This window comes from Glycine max, chromosome 14 (assembly GCF_000004515.6).
Source record: "Glycine max cultivar Williams 82 chromosome 14, Glycine_max_v4.0, whole genome shotgun sequence".
Classification (NCBI taxonomy): Eukaryota; Viridiplantae; Streptophyta; class Magnoliopsida; order Fabales; family Fabaceae; genus Glycine; species Glycine max.
The window spans coordinates 16,504,640-16,527,281 of NC_038250.2; the positions used below are offsets into that span (position 1 = coordinate 16,504,640).

Sequence of the window (22,642 nt, forward strand, 5' to 3'; positions counted from 1 at the left end):
GTTACACACTACATAGGTTGCAAATAGGTAAACTATATTTATTCAACAAATAGACCTTCTCCTCCTATCCCTTAACTTTGCAACCCTCAGGCTACGTAGGTCTGAATGCCTTAAATGACTTTTGTTCGCAATTAAAATCAATCTTTCAAAAAACATAAAATCAATTTAACACACAAACTTTTAGACTTAAAGAACTACGTAGGTCTGAATTCCTCATCGCACCTAAGGATACGTAGGAGCAAGGGAAACACCCTTGTCGATCCCAAAAAATAAAGAAACATAAAAAGGGAAAATAAATAACATTGAAGTCATGTTTTTGCACGCTTGATTAAAGGCTGCCATCCTTGGTGATGGGCGCGTGGGGTGCTAACACCTTCCCCATGCGTAAACAATTCCTGAACCCTTATTTTCAAAATTTGCAGACCTCTTTTTGGTTTTTCTAACGTTTCCCTCGAATAAACGTTGGTGGCAACTCCGCTCATTTTCTCCCTTGGAGGCGAACGCTTTGGCTTATCTATTTTGCCTTCGTTGTCCCGTCGTAGGGTAGGTTGCGATAACTAGTAAACTGATATAGATCATAGATAGAAGTGTGAAATTGTAATTTCCTTAGTGAAAATCCCTTATGGAAGGAGAAATTTGTCTCTGCATAGTCAATCAAAGAAACCTTGTTACCAAAGCCCAACAAGTGGCCAACAAAGGTTGAAACTAGCAGTGTTGTTGATCTAGCAGTGGCTAGGTGTAAAGTACAATGGGGTTGTTGGCAAGTTGTTGAAATCCAATGGTTGACTAGTCCAACAGTAGCTGGTTGTGTTAGTGAAATCTTAACTTAACTTGAAGTGTGAGGATTGGACGTATCCCAAGGTTGGGGTGAACCAGTATAAAAATCATTGTGCATCTTCTTCTTCCTTTCTCAATATTGATTTTAAATTGTTGATTTGTTAACTAGTTTTTGGAAATTTTTAAGTCATAAAACTCTTTTATAAAGGGATTTAAAACTAAACCTTTTCATCAAAGTCTTTACAACTAAACAACTCTTTTTGAAATAGAGCTTTGAATTGTAAAAACCTTTTTTTTCCAAAAATTGCTTGCATTTTTGTTCTGAGCTCAGAACAGTTCTTCATTCTGAACTATATCTTTTTGAACTTATATCATAATACACTTTGTTTTTAAAAAGCAAGTAAAAGTTTGTGAAAACATAATTAAACCACCCCTTCCTGTGGTATTTTTGTCACTTCATAAAAAGGGTAGGTAGCTTATCTTATGATTACTAGTAAGGCTTGAGTCCCACATGTTGAATCCATGTGAATAAAATTACCAATTGAAGCACTAATTATGTAAGTTTTTTGAAAGCTATGTTGTTGTTGTTGAGTTATGAATTTGATGAACATTTGGTGGTTTAGATATCTTATTAATAAAAGGTGAAAGTTGAAACTTAAGAGACTTTAAGATATTGAAGGGATATGGGTTTTTGTAAACTCCTATGTGAGGACCTTGTCTTATGAGAGGACAAGTCACCCTTGAGAAATCCATTTGGGGATTTTGTAGAGTCTTGCTAAGAGGACATTATCATGTGAGAGGACATGCCTCCCTTTAAAATTCTTATTGACATTTCGTAGAGTCCTGTTAAGTAGACCTTTTTTTGTGAAAGAACATTTCGCCCTCCAAAGATACCGGTGAGATGACCTTGTATTGTGAGAGGACATGTCACCCTATAGATGAAACTGTACAATATTGCCTATTGACCTTGTGAGAGGGTAACCCTGTTTTGTGTACCTATAAAGGTTATAATGAAATATGATTTATAGGTCCTTGTGAAAGGGGAAAAGGTTAAAATATTTTATCTTAATATGTTATAATGATTTAAGTCCCTGTGAGAGGAAAAAGTTAAGAATGATTAAAAGATTGTTAGATTGTTTGATTGAGGTCATGATTGATGCGATTGAGTGATATTTATGCATTTTCTCATTTCTTTCATATGAAAATATATACTTGATACATAAGTTACATAGGATACTGTCATATACATGTGTTATTTGTTCTTTTTAGTTTGTCCTTGCATTTTTTTGTGTGTGTGATTGCAATGTTTGTGATGTTCGCTTTCATGATGGGAGCAAATGGCAGGACCTCGACCTTATGACCTTTTCTCTGTGGAGTTGCACCTTACCATCTAAGGCCTTGAGCAAGGATGGACCTTTATAGGTGATATACCTATATTTTGTTATGATAAACTATTGCTGATTCAATATGTACCTAATGAATCTATAGTAATAACCTATCATATAGAAATTACTATCACTATTGTTGATCTCTTACTTAATGTTGGACATACCCCTTTCTCAATTCCTCGTGGGATGGGAAACTCGTGAATATAAGGGTTTATATCATAGTGTTGCTGGTGGGCGTGGTTACGATTGTGGTCATGATGGTTTTGGTGGCTCTTCCTGCAATGGTGACCCATCATTTTCACCTTATTGCCCTTTGAAGGCGGTGATTATTAGTATTTTTTGTCAATAGGCCAGCTTACAGATTGAGTCTTTGTATCCCCCTCCCCTTTTGTATGTATTATAATGGTAAAGGATACACTAGTACTTGTAGCACACACTCCACTTGTCCTTTTGAAATACTTATACATTTTGGCCTGTATGTATATATTTAGATAGGCATGAGGTAGATACACTCTCAGTCAATACACTATAGGACATGGATGTATGATAATGATACAATAGACATGTGTATGATATGTTTGTGTTAATTTTGGGTGGTCGTAGGATTTCAATATATTTCATTAGACACCACAACACAAAAAATTAACTCACATTTTTCGTAATTATGTAAATAAAGTTTTAATTGAAACTAAAATGAAGTAGTAATATTTATAGCACAACAAGGTGTTACATTTGGTCATATTAAATCCTGGTTGAGTCTATTTGGGAACAAATGTATGGGAAATAGGTCTGTTGCATCTTTTGTAGTGATTGATGTGAAATCATTTCTTTATAGAAATAATTATTGTTTGCCTAAGTTAATGGATTGGAATCTTTGTATTCTATTTACGCAAAGAAATAATTGATGATGTTGTCTACTTTTGTAGGAGTTTAGATGATGATACCTTATAGAGGTAGAACTCCTCCTACAAGTGATTTTTCTCTGATTAATCATACCTTGGAGACCAATGTGAATGTCGTGACTCAATAACAAGCAGTGTTGGCTCAAAAACACCAAGAGGCTATGCTTAGGTGTGAGGAGATGGCTGTTAGGCAAGAAATGATTCCACCTAAATTTTAAGAGTTAGTGAAGTTTAAGAAGAATAATCCCCTACAGTGTAAGGGAGACTAATTCTGATACAACTGACCTTTGGATTCAGGAGCTAGAGAAAATCTTTAAAGCTATGAATTGTTCTGATAATCACGAGGTGACTTATGTTGCGTATATGCTAGTTGGAGAAGTAGAGTATTGGTGGCAAGGAGCCATAGTATTTTAGGGACACATGAGAGGTTGTTACTTGGGCTATTTTCTGGCTAGTGCTTGACATCAAAAGGAGTCATAGTTTGTGAGATAACGATGAGGATTGATGTTTGTAGCAGAGTATGCTATGAAGTTTGAGTATATCTTAAGGTTTAATGCTCAAGATGGAGATGATGCATGCAGATCCAAGAGATTTAAGGATGGGCGACTGAGACTTGAATTGCAAAGATTCATAGTTCCTCTATACATTACAGTGTTCCACTTGCTTGTAGAGAACAGTAAGATTATGGAGTTGGATCATCTATATTCAAGAAAGGACATCCAAAGCAATTTCCTTATGGTAGACCTCAAGATCGAGACAAAAGTTGATTATCTCACATTGGAAAAAAAAAAACAAATAACAAATTTTCATGTAGTTTTAAATGACAAAAAACAATAAGAGATTCAAAGAAGAAAATGTCATTCATTTTTAAAAAAATAGAATAATCCATGGACAATTTATGTTAGAATCATTAATTAGATTTGCCTTTTTATATGTAGATTTCATTTGCTATAGGTGATTCATGTAATAATTTGTAAGGCTTAAATATGAATTTAGTTCCTATAAGTTCATGTTTTTTTCTATTTTAGTTCTTGTAAGTTTTTCTGTTTATTTTTTAAGTCCATGTAAGTTTGTACTTTTTCAATTTTTAGTGCCTATAAGATTCTAAATTTTTCAGGAACGAAAAATTGAAAAAAGCATAAATTTACAGGAAATAAAAATGAACAAGATAATTATAAAGATCAAAACTGAAAAAAATGTAAACTTGCAATTACTAATTCATATATTTTCTTTTACAACTACTAGATTCATATTTACGCCTAGTTATATTTACAATTCTCTTATACTATATGTATGTTACTATTTTTTTTTATATAATTATGAATGTGCCAGTAAAGTGATCCAAATGTTGAGTCCCCATCCTCTATTTTAATTATGACAAACCAATAACAATGCAAATTATAAGGATGATGGAATATGTATGATGACTAACAAATCTGCTAAGTATTTTAGTGTTATATATACATGAAAAGCATATATGAGCAAGCATATTGATGAGTTCAAAACAAGCTTAGAAAGGGTGTATATACATGAAAAACATGTTGGATCAAGTGGCCTCAGAATAATTAAAAGGGGGGGGGGGTTGAATTAATTATTCCTAAACCTTTACAAATTAAAAATTTACTCTTCTAAGGCTTTTACTATGTTGTTAAGAGAATAAGGAGTAGAAGAGAAACTTAACCAAAAGTAAAAGCGGAAATTAAAATGCACAGCGGAAAGTAAAAGAGTAGGGAAGAAGGAGACAAACACACAAGAGTTTTTATACTGGTTCGGCAACAACCGGTGCCTACATCTAGTCCCCAAGTGACCTGCGGTCCTTGAGATGTCTTTTCAACCTTGTAAAAATCCTTTTACAAGCAAAGATCCACAAGGGATGTACCCTCCCTTGTTCTTTTTGAACCTAGTGGATGTACCCTCCACTAGAACTGATCCACAAGGGATGTACCCTCTCTTGTTCTCAGTCAACAACCCAAGTAGATGTACCCTCTACTTGTACCACAAAGGATGTACCCTCCAATGTGTTAAGACAAAGATCTCAGGCGGTTAAACCTTTGATACTTTGTGAATGGGGATACAAAAGAATTCTCAGACTGTGTCATTTTGAATTCTTTGACAAGGGAGATGGGAGACACGAAAGAATTCAGGTGGTTAGTCCTTTGTTCTTTGACAAGGGAGATGGGAGACACGAAAGAATTCAGGTGGTTAGTCCTTTGTTCTTTTGGAAAAGGGAGAAGAGAGACAAAAAAAGAATTCAGGCGGTTAGTCCTTGGCAAATTCTTTTTGGCAAAAGGAGAAGAGATGAAAAGAATGAATAGCACAAGTTTTCAAGGTTTAGAAAACCAGAAAAGTTTGGAAAGCTTTTGGCTCAAAGAAGAAGAAGAAGTTCAAAGAGATTCAAGGCTTGTAAAGGATTGTATAAGATTGATTGGATTGATATAAAATGTAAAACAAAGCCTTGCTTTTATAGACTCTTCATGTCTGGTCAAGAGGACCATTTAGAAGAGTTATGACTTTTAGAAAAACTTAAAACCAATTTGAAAAAGTCAAAAATCATTTGAAGAGTTACATCTTTTGATTTATTCAGAAACAATCACTGGTAATCGATTACCAAATCAGTGTAATCGATTACACAAGGCTTTTATGTGAAAGGATGTGACTCTTCACATTTGAATTTGAATTTCAAAGTTCAAAGGCACTGGTAATCGATTACCAAAACATTGTAATCGATTACAACTTTTTTGAAATCAATTGGAACGTTGTAAATTCATTTGAAAACTTTTTCAAATTCATTTTGCTACTGGTAATCGATTACAACAATCTGGTAATCGATTATCAGAGAGTAAAAACTCTTTGGTAAACATGTTTTGAGAAAAATCCATGTACTACTCAGTTTTTGAAAAAACCTTTTCATACTTATCTTGATTAAGTTTTCTCTTGATTCTTGGATCTTGAATCTTGATTAAGTCTTCTCTTGATCTTGATTCTTGAAAGCTTGATCCTTGAATCTTGAAGTGTTCTTGATTCTATCTTGAACATCTTGAACTCATTCTTTGATTGACCTTTGAGCTTTTTGTCATCACCTTTGTTATCATCAAAACATCTTTGAATCGTTCTTGATTCATCATGATGCTTTGCTTCTACAAAACATATATGAGCAAGCATTATGATGAGTTCAAAACAAGCTTAGAAAGGGTGTCTTAGAAGCCTCAAACGAAATGGTGCTAACTCTCATTGAAACATATTCACATCTAGAAGGATTAAAGCTCAAGTTGGTCAACTAAATAAAGAAACTTGAGGAATGAAGATGACAAAATGATTTGGATGATGACCCATGAAGATATAATATCTAGTTTTATTTTATATTAATAAAGATGTAATTAGATGTTTGGGTTGTTGGTGTGTTGAGTCCCTTGAGTGGCTTATAAGTTAATTAATAAAGCCACTATCTTGACATAATTACCACCATTAGTAGTGCATTATGACTGGGGAATTTTGGTATGCTATGGCCAACTATATGCATCTCATATTTGATGATGAAAGGAAGAACAAGGAAATTGAAATTTGGGATTATTCCAATTGGAGAGTAATGAGCCTCTTGGTTCTTGGATTAAAACCTTATTATTCTTATCAAAGAATCTTTCTTTGTGGTGAAACCTCCTTAACATATCAATCAAGCTTAGATTGTGGCATCATTTTCCATTTTCTATTTTTCTTCTCTTTTTGTTATGAATTCAAGAGTTCATGATGTTGAAATTATAATCCAATTTGGGTTCTCATAAGAAACTATCTAAAGAGAGAAAACTCAAGCTGCACCTCTGTTTGAGAAATTTGTCATTGTTGCTTCAACACTTCTCAGTGAGAGAGATACCTATTTCTGCATTTGTGTTTTGATTTGTAAACTTACATAGATAGAAGTGAGACTTGCTTATTTACTTATAGGAAATCCCTTCTTTGGTAAAGGAGAATTTTTCTTTGTGAAGTAATACACAAAACTTTATTGTAAAGTCCAACAAGTGGTTAGCAAGGTGAAAATCCAGTGTGTTATTGGTCTAGTTGTTAGCTAGTATGGAAGTCCAGTTGGTTGTTGATAGGTTGTGGAAATCCAGTGGTTGACTGGTCTGGAAAGTGGGTTGTTGTGTTAGTGGAGAATCTCATCCAGAAGGGTGAGGACTGGATGTAATCCAAGGTTGGGGTGAACCAATATAAAGATCCTTTGTGCATCTTCTTCTTCCCCTTTTCGTCTATACTATGTTGATTTTGCATCCACATCACATAATTGTTTTTAAAATATAAAGCCAGACCCCTCTTTTTAAAAGGAACCAAAAACTCAATTCCTTTATTTAAAACTTTTGCAATTAAACAATCTTTTTGGAACACAGTTCTAAGCTATTAGAAATATCTTTTCTAGAAATTATTGAACTTTCATTCTGAGCTTAGAACAATTATTATTCATTCTGAACAAATACTTTCAGAATTAACATCAAAATCATCAGTTGATTTCAAAAAGAATTATAACTTTGTGAAAACACAATTCAACCTCCCTTCTTGTGTTATTTTTTTCATTTCACCAATTTGATGGTTTTTTTTAATTTTATATGGATTCATGTTTTATTTGAATACTTAAATAATTTCCAGAAAAACATAATCGTATATCAAATCTTTTTAAACTAGGTATTGAAATTTGTTATATGTTGTTATATATAAATTAAAAATTTATTTTATCCCTCACTAAAATATTTGTCATGTATTCCACACATGCCAACACACTAATAATTATTTTAAAGTAAGACGTAGAGTGATAATTTAAGAAAATGAAAATCTTGTGAATTTTTTTTTCAACTACATTTTCAGGTTCTCTTTGTGCAAGTGAGGATGCTCTCTTGAATTTAGTGTTTTATTCATATTCTTTAACCATGCACATAATGATCATATATATATATATACACACATAAAATTTTCTTCAACATCAAGTAATTAAGTGATTTGTGTTTATAAATTTTGTATAATTCCAAAGAGATGATAATTGGTAGGGTTTTGGATAAGGTATTATAACTACAAAAAATTCGCTACTTAGCGGCAGTTCAAAATGCAACTTACCAGTGGTTATAACCACCACTATTTCTTCTTCCATTGATTAAATAATCGTCGTTGAATCTGGCAATGGAAAAGCATCTGAAAGGCGATTTTTGACCAACCCCAAAAATAACCGCGACCAAGCTTACCAACATCGGTTACAAATGGCCTTATGTTGATTCCAAGAACTAGCTAGTAAATACTTAACGGTGGTTTTAAACTCTTAGTAACATTATTTTTCAAATTTTACCTAATATGCGGCAACGGTTAATAATCGCTGCTATACTTACCAATTAAATATGTGTGTGTGTGGCTAACGTATATACCCTTATTTTTTTAGCATGAACGCATTAGCCATCTACTACTATAGAATATCTTAAAATACACAATGGTGTAACTTGCTAACACACTTATACTAAAAAATAAGGATGTGTATGTTATAAACCCTATTCATTGTGTATTTTAAGATATTCTCTAGTTATAGATTGCTAACGCACTTATACTAAAAAAAAACAAGGATGTGTACGTTAGCAAAATCCAAACTTATTTCACATGTAATTTTTATAAATTGGTTGTGGCAAATTACGTCAACATCAACTTGTAAATTAACCATACAATTGCAGCTGCAAATGCTAATCATATGCTATGAACCTATATATTTGTCTCATTTTATTCTCTCAAAAATTGCATGTGCAAGTGGCTTAGGGAACAAACGGGTAAACAAAATCCTTCTCATTTTCTTAACACTCAATTTCAATGAAAGACATTTTTTTGGGTTAACTTTTCTTTTCTAGTTTTCTTTCTATCCACTTTTGTTGTCATTCCTAAACAATAGAACTATTGATTTTCATTCTATATCTCATTCCTCTTTCACTTTTCATTGGTTTCTAAATATCAACAAATAAACAAAGTGATAATTAAATCGTTTAAGTTGCAAAGCTTAATTTTGCTACTCTATATTCAATTTTCTGCCTTGTCCCTCCCTAAATACAATTTTCCAATTATTGTGTCATTTATCTTGGTAAATCAATAGTTCAATGCCCCGTATTCATAGGCTAGTGAACTCTAAATTCTAGAAAAATAATGCCTATAATTAGCAGGAAAAATAGTAACAAGTGGGAAAAAAGAGAGCCTTGAGAGAGAAAAGAAATGGTGGGAGATAGGACTAGAAAACAAAGGGTTAGGAGAGATAGGTGGACGTTTAGCACTAATAGGACACAACTAACAACTTTTTTCTTCACTAATTTCCCGAAGGATCAGAATGAGGAAAACTTGTGGGGTACTTTTTGAAGGTGGGGAAAAGTGGGTGATTTTTTTATTTCACCTAGGAAGAACAGGTATGGGCAACAATATTGCTTTGTCAACATTGCTGAAGTAGAAGATTAACTATGATTGGAAAAAGAGTTGAGTCATATAACAATATGGAAGATATGATGTTACCAAAGGGATTACTAGACCAGGGGTGAAGGGGGGTGGGGTAAAACATCTCAGAGGAACAATGAATGATCCACAGGCAAGGAGGGGCGTGTCATACGCACAAATGGTGAGCAAGGGGAAGCCAATATGGGTGACCAAAGACAAAGGGAGCATAGGACAATAGGCTGTTAAGGAGACATGTGCCAAAATGGAGGAGACAAAGGTAGAATGACTTTATAAAAGCATGGTAGGATGGATGATAAAGGTGCATTCCCACTCAATGACAATCATTAGAGAAGCATTTTTCCTCAATGGGTTCTCAATAGTAAGGTTAAGATATCTTGGGGACAATATGATGTTGCTTTTAGGAGGGGAAGAGGATGTCATGGAAGATATTATGATGGAAACAATGATGTTAGTATAGAAAAATAAAAGAAGAGAAAGAAAAAAAGGGAAGAGAGAAAAGACACAAAGTTTAACATGGTTCAGCACACAATGTATGTGCCTACGTCCACGGCTACACTAGGAGAACTTTTATTACTTGCATATATAAAAGCTTACAAGGTGTCTCTATATATAACACTAATGAGACACAAGTTTTTACAAACCAAGCGATGTGGGACTAAGACTACAAAACTCTAACAATCCAAGCGATGTGGGACTAAGACCACAAAACTCTAACAATTCTCCCACTTGGGGTCTAAGTTCCAAACTCTAGCAGCTCCTTGTAAGCGATGAGTTCATCGACTCTTTACCTAGTGTAGCGCCTTCATCTTCAATTATCCTTGAAGGCCAACTGAGGCAATGCAAAGCCTCAGCTTGTCAATTGTAACAGCTTTAGTCAACATATCTGCTAGATTTTCTGATCCTAAAATCTTCAACAAAGATAAGTCTCCATCTTTTATCAACTCCTTGATAAAATGGTATCTTAATTGAATATGCTTGTATCTAGAATGGAAGACTGGATTCTTAGCAAGACTTATAGCAATTTGATTGTCACTAAACATTGAAGCATTATCTTGTTCTTTCCCTAATTCATTGAGAAAATTCTTTAGCCAAATCATCTCCTTAGCTGCTTCTGAGATAGCTATGTACTCGACTTTTGTGGTTGAGAGAGCAACTCTATTTTGAAGTTTAGACTTCCAACTCACAGCAATACCTCCCAAAGTAAAAATGTAGCCTGTGGTGCTTTTCTTGGTATCAAAATCTTCTCCTATGTTTGCATCTGAAAATCCCTGTAAAGTGAGATTGTTTTTTCGGAAGCACAAACACATCTCTGAAGTACCCTTCAGATATCTGAGTATCCACTTTACGCTTTCCCAATGCTCCTTTGCTGGATTTGATAGGAACCTACTAACAACTCCCACTGCATGTGCTATGTCAGGTCTGATACACACCATAGCATACATCAAACTCCCAACTGTTGATGCATATGGTACTCTTGACATGTAACACTTTTCTTCATCTGTCTACAGAGATTGCTTCTTTGAAAACTTCAAATGAGATACCAAAGGGGTATTCCTAGTCTTAGAATCTTCAAGGTAAAACCTATCAAGCAACTTGTGTATATATTTCTCCTAAGACAGTTTCAAAATTCCTTCTGATCTGTTTCTAAGAATTCTCATACCAAGGATTTGTTTAGTTGGACCAAGATCCTTCATTTCAAAGTTTTCTGCCAACTGTTGCTTCAACCTATTAATTTCTGCCATACTAGATCCTGCAATCAACATGTCATCAACATACACGACAAGGATAACATAACTATTAGTATATTTCTTAACATAGCAGCAATGGCCCATGTCACATCTGTTGAATCCTGAGTTGCTCATAAACTCATTAAACTTCTTGTACCACTGCCTCGGTGCTTGTTTCAAGCCATATAAAATTTTGTGAAGCTTGCACACAAGATTCTCCTTGCCTGGCACCTCAAAACCTTCAGGTTGGGTCATATTGATGTCTTCCTCTAAATCCCCATGCAAGAATGCAGTTTTAACATCTAACTACTCCAAGTGAAGATTCTCTGCAGCTACAATACTCAGAATAACTCTGATGGTAGTCATCTTTACAACTGGAGAGAAGATTTCTGTGAAATCAATTCCTTGTTTCTGCTGAAACCTTTTCACCACAAGTCTCTCCTTGTATCTTCTTCTATCGTCGGATTTTTCCTTTAGCCTATAGACTCACCTATTCTGTAACGCTTTCTTTCCTTCTAGAAATTTAGTTAAAGACCACGTCTTATTCTTTTGAAGGGGTGTCATCTCATCTTTCATCGCTAGCTCCCACTCAATAGTGCCATTCCCCTACGTAGCCTCACTGAAACATTCTGGCTCACCAGCATCCGTTAACAACAAATAATGCAATGAAGGGGAATACCTATTTGGTGGTACTGAAATTCTACTAGATTTTCTTAGAGGAGTTGATGGTTCTGACTCAACCTCTACGCCTGTACTCTAGTTTCTATTGGCTACATCACTTTCTAAAATTTCTTCAAGTGTTGCTTTCTCAGAAATTTCTGATAGTTTACCTGCACATGTAGATTCTGCAGAAAATTTGTCCTTATAAAATAAGTTATCATTAAAAGTAACGTTCCTGCTTCTGATAACTTTCTTGGTTTGGTCATCCCAAAACCTGTAGCCATACATGTCAGATATATATCTCTACTATTAGAGTCTGTCAGTATATATGAAACACAATAAAAAATTCTCAAATGTGAAAGTTTTACCTCCTTTCCAGACCATACTTCTTTGGGCAACTAGTAATTCAAAGGAACTGATGGTCCTCTATTGATGAAATATGCTATTGTGTTTATTGCTTCTACCTAGAATGCTTTAGGCAAGCCAGATTGGATCCGTATACACCTTGCTCTCTCGTTCAAGGTTCTATTCATCCTTTCTGCAACACCGTTTTACTCAGGTGTTCCTGGTATTGTCTTGATCATTCCGATCCCATGTTTTGAATAGAAGTCTTTAAACTCCTGACTATCATACTCCCTGCCATTGTCAGATTTCATACTTTTAAATTTTAGACCTGTCTGATTTTCAACTTCTGTTTTCCACCTTTTAAACACAGAAAACACATCAGATCTATTTTTATGAAAATAAACCCATACCTTCTGGTAGAGTCGTCGATAAAGGTGACATAATAGCGTGAATTTCCAATAGATTTCACTGGGGCTGGTCCCCAAACATCTGTGTGCACCAATTCTAGCCTTTCAACTTTAGGAGTCTTCCCTACCCTTGAGAAGCTGACCTTTTTCTGCTTTCCAAGGATACAGTGTTCACAAACACCAACATCAACATGTTTCAAGCTTGATAGCTTACCCTTTGCCCCCATAAGCTTCATTCCTTTTTCACTCATGTGTCCAAGTCTTTGATGCCACATGGTTGAATTATTGACAGCCTCAGTAACTCCTACCATATCCTCATCTGCAATCATGTAAAGAGATCCTCGCTTCTTTCCACGAGCCACAATGAGATTGCCTTTTGTTACCTTCCAAGCTCCATCTCCATAAGTGGTGTGATGCCCTTCATTATCCAACTGCCCTATGGATATTAAGTTTCTCTTTAAGGTAGGAATATGTCTGACATTGTGCAATGTCCATAGGGATCCACCAGAGGTCTTTATGTCAATATCACCTCTTCCGATAATGTCCAGAGATTTTCCATCTGCAAGGTAAACTTTCCCAAATCTTCCAAAATATAGTTAGACAATAAATCTTTAGAAGGAGTTGTGTGGAACGACGCACCTGAGTCCATGATCCATGAATCAACAGGACTATCCAAATTGCAAATTAATGCATCATCAAGTTCATCAGTTGCTGCATTTGTGGATTCATCATCATCGCGCTTCTTGTTTTTGTGCGACTTGTTCTTCTTTGGTGTCTTGCACTGATTGCTAAAGTGACCTCTCTTGTCACAATTCCAGCAAGTAATGTCACTTTGAAATTTTCTCTGACCTTTCCCTCTTGACATTGATCTGCCTCGACCATTCTGGCCCTTCTGGGTAGTCCTTCCCCTGCCTTCGGTATTCAATGCTGAATTAGAAACATGACTGGAAGATTCTCCTGAATCTCTCTTGCGAACATCTTTGCTTAAGATCAAGTTACGGATGTCACTAAGCTTTAATGTGTTCTCCCTTGTAGAACTACTAACTGCAGTAACAATTGTAGCCCAACTATCCAGTAGTGATGACAATAGAATCAATGCCTTCACCTCATCCTCAAATTTAATATGCACTGATTCCAACTGGGCAAGAATAGTATTAAATTCATTAATATGATCAGTTACAGAGATACCTTCTCCCATCTTGAGGTTGAACAACCGGCGCATCAAGTATACTTTGTTGGCTGCCGACCCCTGATAAGCAAGTTCCATTCTTCTTGCTTCATGTCGTCTGGCTTAACCCCTGATAAGGGCTGATACAACTTCTTTTGATATACATAATCCTCTATCTACATCTTTCAAAAGCTGAAATTTCTACCATCAAACTTCTCGATCTTCACCTTCCCCTCTTCTAATGCCATTGCTCCCACTGCCTTCACTAAACTGAGAAGACTCCCACTAGTTCCTTTAAACTAAGGAAATCCCATGGAGTAACCAAAAGCTCTTGATACAAAGTTTAACGTGGTTCTACACACAATGTATGTGCCTACGTCCACGGCTACACTAGGAGAACTTTCATTACTTGCACATATAAAAGCTTACAAGGTGTCTCTATATATAACACTAATGAGACACAAGTTTTTACAAACCAAGCGATGTGGGACTAAGACTACAAAACTCTAACAATCCAAGCGATGTGGGACTAAGACCAGAAAACTCTAACAAGTGAATGGTTGAGTAGTTGGTTCGAGACCTTTGCACCATGGCAGTCCCACTTGATACATGGTAACAATTTAATTTGGGTCCATCTAGTGGGGGTGCCCCTAAATATGTGGAATGAAGATGCTTTCACAAAGTTCATAGCCACGGTGGGAAGTATGAAGGAGATGCATAGAATCTGTACTCCCCAACCACAAGAACAACAAAAAGGAAGAAGATGAACTGTTCCAACAAACGCAAAGATGAAATTTCACAAAAAAAATTGCTCAAATTAAAGAGTACCAATAGTGACCGTGAATGGAGTATGAATAGTGATTGTGACTGCAACGATGTCGTTTCGACCAACTTCAAACATCATGGGTTGCATATGCCGGTATTGGACGTGATGAGGCGTTGAGGGGACGAGACGATGAGGGGACGCAAGTGGTGTTACGCGTGACTGGTTGGGGTCTGGGTTTGGTGGTGGTGCGATGAGGGGACGTGTCGATGTTGGAGGATGGGGTGGGTTGGGTGGTGGTGCGATGAGGGGAGGCGCCGATGTTGAAGGATGGGGTGGGTTGGTGGTGGTGCGATTAAGGAAAGTGAAGAGATGGTGGGGTGGCATTGGAACTCAAAGGAGTGGGTGGGAGGGGAAGGTTCTGGTGAAAAGATAGAGTGAAAAGCCAGGTAGGTGGAGAAGGTTCCAGAAAAAGCACTTTTTGAAGGAAGAAAACAGTAGTGGAAAAGGAAGAAAAAAAAGACTAAAGTGAAACCTTTTATCACATTTTTTAATTGTGGATTTTACCGTTGATTGTGAAATTTGGCATTTGTACCGTTATATGTTACCGTTGAATTTGTAGATGACCATTGTGTAGTTTTTATTTTCACTGTGTTGCATTGTTCACTATAAATTTGTGCATCGTTGAGCATGTTTTGTACAATTCATTTGTACTGCGTATTTTTTTTTTGTTGCTATCAAGTGTCAAATTTTTATTCTTTATAAATGGATCCCATTCAGTATAATTATCAATGTTACTATGGTTATTTGCAAAACCAATCACTCCCTACTAGTGAAAATTCTCAAAATCCACAGCAATATGTTATGTATCCACCACCCCCACACATGTGGTATATGCATCCTTCATCCAATGTAGAGCCACCTACCAGTGGTAGTTCTCAAAATCCACAAATTTATAGTCAACCATCAACTTTCACCAACTCAAACATGTGTTATAGGCCTTCTTTATCCAATTTGTGCCCCCTATCAATGAAATTGAATCACCTATCGGTGTAAACAATATTCAACTAGATGAAGGATATAAAAATTCAGGTGGAAAAAAAAGTCATATCACAATCTCAACGATAGAAGATGCCATTCTCGTGCGATAGTGGCTCAATATGTCAAAGGATTCAATTATAGGGGTCGACCAAACATCAAAGCAATATTGGGCAAGGATAAAAAATGTGTACAACAATGATGATGAGCGTCAAGGCAGACAATTTTGTGAAAGAAGTTGGACTCAATTAAAATCTCATTGGAACAGGATCCATCCTCCAGTTTAAAAGTTTAACGGGTGCTACAAACAAGAAAATAAACATAGGAGAAGTGGAAGTTCAAAGAAGGATGTTTTGGCGGATGCTCATATGATTTACTCACAAGATTGATGTAAAATTTATGTTAAAGTGTTAAAAAAGAACAAAGGTTTTTGCTTCTAGAAATTACTCGTTGTCTTCTAACCCAGAGATACCCATTGAAGTCAAAGAATATGATACGCCATCGCCAATATCTCACCCAATTAGACAAAAAGATGCAAAAAGGAAGAGCAAAGGAAAAGAATCTTCTAACACTCTCAATTTATCTGGCATAGAAAGTGTAATGAAGGACAAAAATATGAACATGTCAAAACTGATTCAGTTAAAGGAGGCACAGGAGAGGCGTTTGCAAGAACAGGAACGACGTATGGAGTATGAAATCTTCATGAAGGATACATCCAACATGTCCGAACAACAATGCAAAAACCATGAAAAGTTTTGTGACCATACTTGTAACACCCCATTTTTCGTAAATAAATTAAAAAGGTTTCTTATTCAAAAATAGTTTTAGAAAAATGATGAGGTTTTTATAATTAAATAAATAAGGAGAAATACAATTATTAAGTAAAATAATGATTTGAAGGAAAAAAATATTTTATTTATTCATTTGATAGGAAATAAAATAAAGTTCTTGTTTATAAAATAATAATAATAATAAAACAGAGTAAATAATAGGCTAATAGTACCCTAGCTATAAATAGAGACACGTTAGGTCAGTTTTCAGACTAACAATATGTCTCTACGCTTCCTCTTCCTCTCAATTTCGTTTTCCCTTCTTCCTTTTCCAAAACCCTCTCTTTTTCCCGCATACACCTAAACATGTCTCAGTAAAATGACTATCTCAGACTTGTTAACCATTAGATCTTCGTGAAGTTTGAGCACTGAATTCGAAACCCATTTACAAATATTCTAACCGTTGGAATTTGCTAAATAGTATCTGAGGTGAGAGAAATGCCCTTCGCATTGTAGCTTTCTCTTTTCCCGCGGAGACCCAAACCTGTTCCAGTAAACTCACGATCATGGACTCTTTAACCATTGGATCTTCCTGAAATTTTGACACCAAATTCACAATTCATTTCCTCACATCTTCACTATTGGTTTCTAAAATTAATATCTAGGGAGGTATAAATACTCATCGCACGCGGACAGTGAAATGAAGGCTTCAATCTTTTTTCCTTCTCTCTAACGCTTGGAAACCTTAGTAGAGCAACCAGAGGAAAAGCCTGAGGAATCTTAGGAAACCTTTAGAGATACCGCTATCACTGCCGGAATACACACGTGAGCCCTCTTAGAGGTAAGGGGTGAGTTTATCGCAATTGAGGGTTAGAATGAACATGTGTAGGGATCCTTAGACGATTAAATTAGGGTTTATTTTGAGATGTTTATTGAATTAAAATTTTCCTTTACGATTATAAATATGATATTTTTGTGTATGACATACCAATTGATGTCCTGATATGAATTGGTTGATAAAATTGAGTGCTCTTAGTGTTTTTGTGTTTTGTACAGTTCATAGATAGAGTTTGCATGCTAAAATATTTTCTGGGTTGGACCGAAATCAGGAGGGAGAGGCTTTGACAGACTCTTCAGACCTTGGGGGTAAATGCACTCGATTTGAGTGCTCCTTTAAGCCTGTGCTGATCCCACATGGTTGGAGCATTCTCGCAAAACAACATGACCCTGACTGGTCTTCCTATGATTTTACCTAGTGAGAGTGACCTGACTTACTAGTGCGTGGTTTGTCTTGTCATGTACTCCTAGGCGTCCGACGAGGTTTTTCACTGACATGATACCACATGGCATATAGGATTTAGTCTTAAGTGTATTTGTTGCATAACTCTTGTGTATTGATAAATATTGATTGATTTAGTGATATTGTGTTTCAATCCTTGAGTACATGAATGATGTGAAAATGAATGAGATGTGTTGTGTTGTGATGTGATGTTACGCGACAAAGTGGTGGAATGACATGAACCATGTTTAAGTAAGTCGTATTTTGTTTATATAATATGTATATCTACATGTTGTCTTGTTTCTCTCTATTAGTTAGGAATGTGATAGCTTGCTCCCTGTGTGTTGTTTGTGTTCTTGGGAGTAGATGACTAGGTGAATTGCTTTAAGGAACCTTGTGCTGAAGGACGTCAGGACATAATGCTCTGTTAGAATGTGACATTGGGGCATAGGTTTCTATATTAATTGCATGAAGTCTTGAACGACCTTGTTTTGAGTTGAGATGATTTTATCATTTATTGGACAAGTTATATTATGATGTTAGAAAAGTGAAGGTGAACGTTGTACCCTTTTGAAATGTTTTTATTTAAATGTGTTTTAATTAATTATAATTTCTTATTCCTTTTATTATTAGTACATATATGTGTAGGGTAGAAGGTGTCACAATATTAGGAAAAAACTAGGATATTAAATTTTTAGTTCTCATGCTAATGTTATGTTTGATATTTAATTTTAGCAGTGTAGGTATTTGTTGTGTCTTAAATTCAGAATTTATGTTGTAAAACTAGTCGTTATGAAAGTAGCCTTTATAAAATTGGCCGTTGCAAAACTTGTTGTTATGAAAGTAGCCATTGAAAAACTAGTTGTTATAAATGAAGCTATATAAATGTCCAATGTTGCATCATCTGGCATATTCTCATACAACATATTTTGTCTTATTTTAAACACTTTGGTTACCATATAATGAATCCAAACAACAATTTAGATGAAGTTTTAGATCAAATGATAGATGAGGAATTGGAAGACAACACTGATGAAGAAATCATTAGGTTGATACTTGAGAGCCAACAACAACTACATAGCAACACCACCAGGCATAGCTGATGCAATCCTCCCTAGGAAGGGACCAGTCACTAGAGCCATGAGCAAGAGGCTCCAAGAGAATTGGGTTAGAGCTGCTGAAGAAGGCCCTAGGATTCTCATGAACCTTAGGGTAGATTTCTGAGCCTGTGGGCCAAGGTTGGGTCAAATTATCTTTGTACATACTAGACAAGGATGTCATTATATTTGATCCTTGTATTTAGGGCTCCATAATGTAGGTAGGGTACCCTAGAAATATAGGATTTTTCAGCCCTTGTATTTTAGGGCACCTAGACTAGTTTTTGTATTATGGGTAGTTTTGTAATTTCACATTTACTAAGTGAATATTTGATGTGTGTGTTGGGAAATAAAATTTAATTGAATTGGTAGAAGCCCAATCCAATTAAATTTTAGAGGGGGAGGTGAGTATTTGCTTACTACAACCCATTGCCACATCATATAGTCACACTTTGTGCATGTCCTTCATGCTTTACATGACTCATGACACCTAAGCACACTTAGTGGAGAATCTTGGAATTGATCTTGGATTAGTGGGCTGAACCATAACTAAAATTCACTAATCATAATTAGTGAAATTTTGGCTCCAAAGTTTGGCTCCACAAATTCAATTTCAAATTCAAGTGAAATTTGAATTGAAATTCAAATTTCCCTCCAATTTTGTGTGACACTTAGGCTATAAATAGAGGTCATGTGTATGCATTTTTTTGAACTTTGATCATTGGAATATTAAACTTCAGATTTCAGAGCTCTTTTAGAGCACAAAATTTTGTGCTCTTCTCTTCCTCTCCCTTCATTCATCTCCTTCTTCCTCCAAGTTCTTATCCATGGCCTCCTATGGTGGTGAGCTTCTTCTAGACTCATCTTCTCCTTGAAGCGGCGTCTCCTCTCTCTCTTCCTTCTCCATTCCGCTGCCCTTCATCTTCCAAGAAGCAAAGGAAGCCATTGATGAAGAAGATCCTAGGTCTACAAGCTCCAATGGAGCTTACATCAATACCCAAAGAAGAAGTGGTACATCGTAATCGTGAAAAAGGTCATGATCGATTGTTCAATGACTATTTTCTAGAAAATCCTGTGTACACAGACATTTAGTTCCAAAGAAGGTTTTGTATGCGAAGGAATTTTTTTCTCCGAATTGTAGACGCGCTCAATAACCATGATGAATAATTTCAAATGAGGGTCGATGCACTACGTTGAAAAGGCTTATCTCCATTGCAAAAGTGCACAATTGCTATTCGTATATTGGCTTATGGATCACCTGCTGACAGTGTGGATAAATACGTTCAAATTGGTGAAACAACTGTAGTGGAATGCTTAGAGCGATTTGTATCAGGCATCTGTACCATATTTGGGAATGAATACTTGAGGAGACCAAATAACAAAGACACCAAACGAATACTACAAATGGGCGCGACACGCGGATTTCCAGGTATGTTAGGTTCCATTGATTGTATGCATTGGGAATGGAAAAATTTTCCAGTTGCTTGGAAAAACCAATTTTGTCGAGATGATCATTGCAACCCAACAATCATTCTTGAAGTCGTGGCATCACAAGACTTGTAGACTTGGCATGCATTTTTTGGAACCGCCGATTCAAATAATGACATTACTGTGTTAAATGGATCTAATGTGTTTGATGAAGTTTTGTCAGGACCTGTGCCTGCAGTGTAATTCACAGTGAATAGAACCCAATATAATATGGGATACTATTTAGCGGATGAAATTTATCCAAACTTTGCCACGTTTGTGAAGACCATCTCAATGCTACAAGGAGAAAAGCAAAAATTATTTGCACAACGACAAGAATTGGCAAGAAAGGATGTAGAATAGGTGTTTGGAGTGCTCTCGATTCGCAATTATATGTGGTCCGACACGTTTTTGGGATGCTAGTAAAATGAGGAATATCATCTATACATGCATCATGTTGCACAACATGATAGTTGAGGATGAACATGACACATATAAAAATAATATTGATTATGATAGTGTAGGTAATAACACTAGTAAAAATGTTCACCCTAGTATCAGATCAACATACCTCCAAATGAGAGTACAACTTCATGACAAACAACAACACCGCCAACTTCAAGCAGATTTAGTGAAGCATATTTGGGAACGTTTCGAAAATGAAAATAACAATTAATTTTATGCAATATTTTTTATTTTTCATCATTATGTTTTTTCAATGCATTGTATTTATTTATCTATTATTATGTAAAAATGTATTTATTAATGTTGCACATTTCCTTTTAATGTTATGTAATTTTTTATTTTTTATTTATATTTAATATTTGCTTCATTTATTCATGGCATTGTGGGGACTACAAAAGTGCTATGGGGACCACAAAATTAGAAATGATTAAGAAATTCATATAAAAAACTTGGAGATGCCCTTATGGCATATAGATTATAGAAGAGTGGGGTGTCATAAAAAGTTGTTGCTGTCAAGGTGTTGGAGAAGGAAGAGAGAACCAACAATTAAATAGGTCAATGGAAGGAGATTGGATGGAAGTGGTGTCGAATGAGTGGTCCGACGAGTCAAAGAATAAATAGAGTGTCAATGAGGTAGACAGATGGGAAAGGGAGTATGAACCAATGGATAAAGCAAATATCCAAGAAAAGAAATTTGAATCTAGCCAAAAAAGACACACAAATATGATGAACTCAGTTAAGGATGATAGGAAAGGACAAAACACATTAAATGGTGATGGGGTAAACTCATAAGGGGGAAAAAGGAATAGGTATGTACCCTAACTAGCTCAAATCGGTTAGAGGTAGGCTTCCTATTGAGAGAGGAAACTAATGGAAACTGCTTAGACAAAAAGAACAAAAAATGGGGAGTTCAACACTAGGCGCAAACAAAGGAGGAGGAACAAAGTTTTCAGAATTAAAGCAAAATGAGGAGCCATATTTAGATGTGGGTAGTTGAAGAAGGAAAACCTATTGCAGTAAGGATGTGGGCGAAAGCGAAAATAAAGGGAAAAACAGTGTTAGGCTAGAGGTGGGTACCTCAATAAATGGGCTAAGTATGTGTGGCCCAAATATTAATGAGAAGGAAGAGCGTAGCAAAAAGAGTTGCATGGATTTTAATGAAACGAGGGTACGCGAAGCAGGTGAAGGTGCAAAAAAGGAAGACAATGGAAAAACCAAGATAAAATTATAAAGAGATTCAATATATGGATGATAATATACTCTTTATAAAAAAGAATGATAGTGATTCTCTCATAGTGAAGACTATCCTAAGATGCTTTGAGATGGCATCAGGCCTCAAAGTCAATTTCCATAAAAGTAGCTTAGTAGGCAATCATGTGGACCAAAGGGAAATAAATATTTATGCAAGTGCATTAAATTGTGCAACAATTTGAATTCATTTTGCCTATTTGGGACTACAGGTGGGAGCGGATGTGTGGAAGATCTCAACATGGCAACCTATCATTAACAAGATGTGTAAGAAGTTGGCACCATGCCACTATAGACACTTATCATTTTGAGGGAGAGTTTGCCTTGTCAAATCGATTTTGTTCTCTATACCTTATACTTTTTTTATCTTTCTTTAAGATTCCAAAGCAAGTGGTTGTGTTGATTAATAGAATCCAAGGAAACTTCTTATGAGGTGCTATAGGAAAGAAAAAGAGTGTCATAGGTTAAATGGGAAATGGTTTGTTCACCAAAGGAGAAAAGAGGTTGGATATAGGAAATTTATCTATCTTTAATAGGGCTTTGGTAAGGAAATGGATGTGGAGGCTTGTGAGTGATAAGGAGGGCTTGTGGAGAGAGTTGTTGAGGGACAAGTATAATATAAAAAATTTTGATAAGCTCATTTTTTAGGGAGAAGTAGTTAGAGGATCTCAATGGTCGTGACCTT

At 35.7% G+C, this 22,642-nt stretch overlaps 1 pseudogene; it reads left to right on the top strand.

The window, feature by feature from the left end:
• Window positions 1-19,755: 19,755 nt before the first annotated feature.
• On the top strand, window positions 19,756-20,340 carry LOC100816679 (uncharacterized; annotated as a pseudogene).
• The last annotated feature ends 2,302 nt before the right edge of the window (window positions 20,341-22,642 follow it).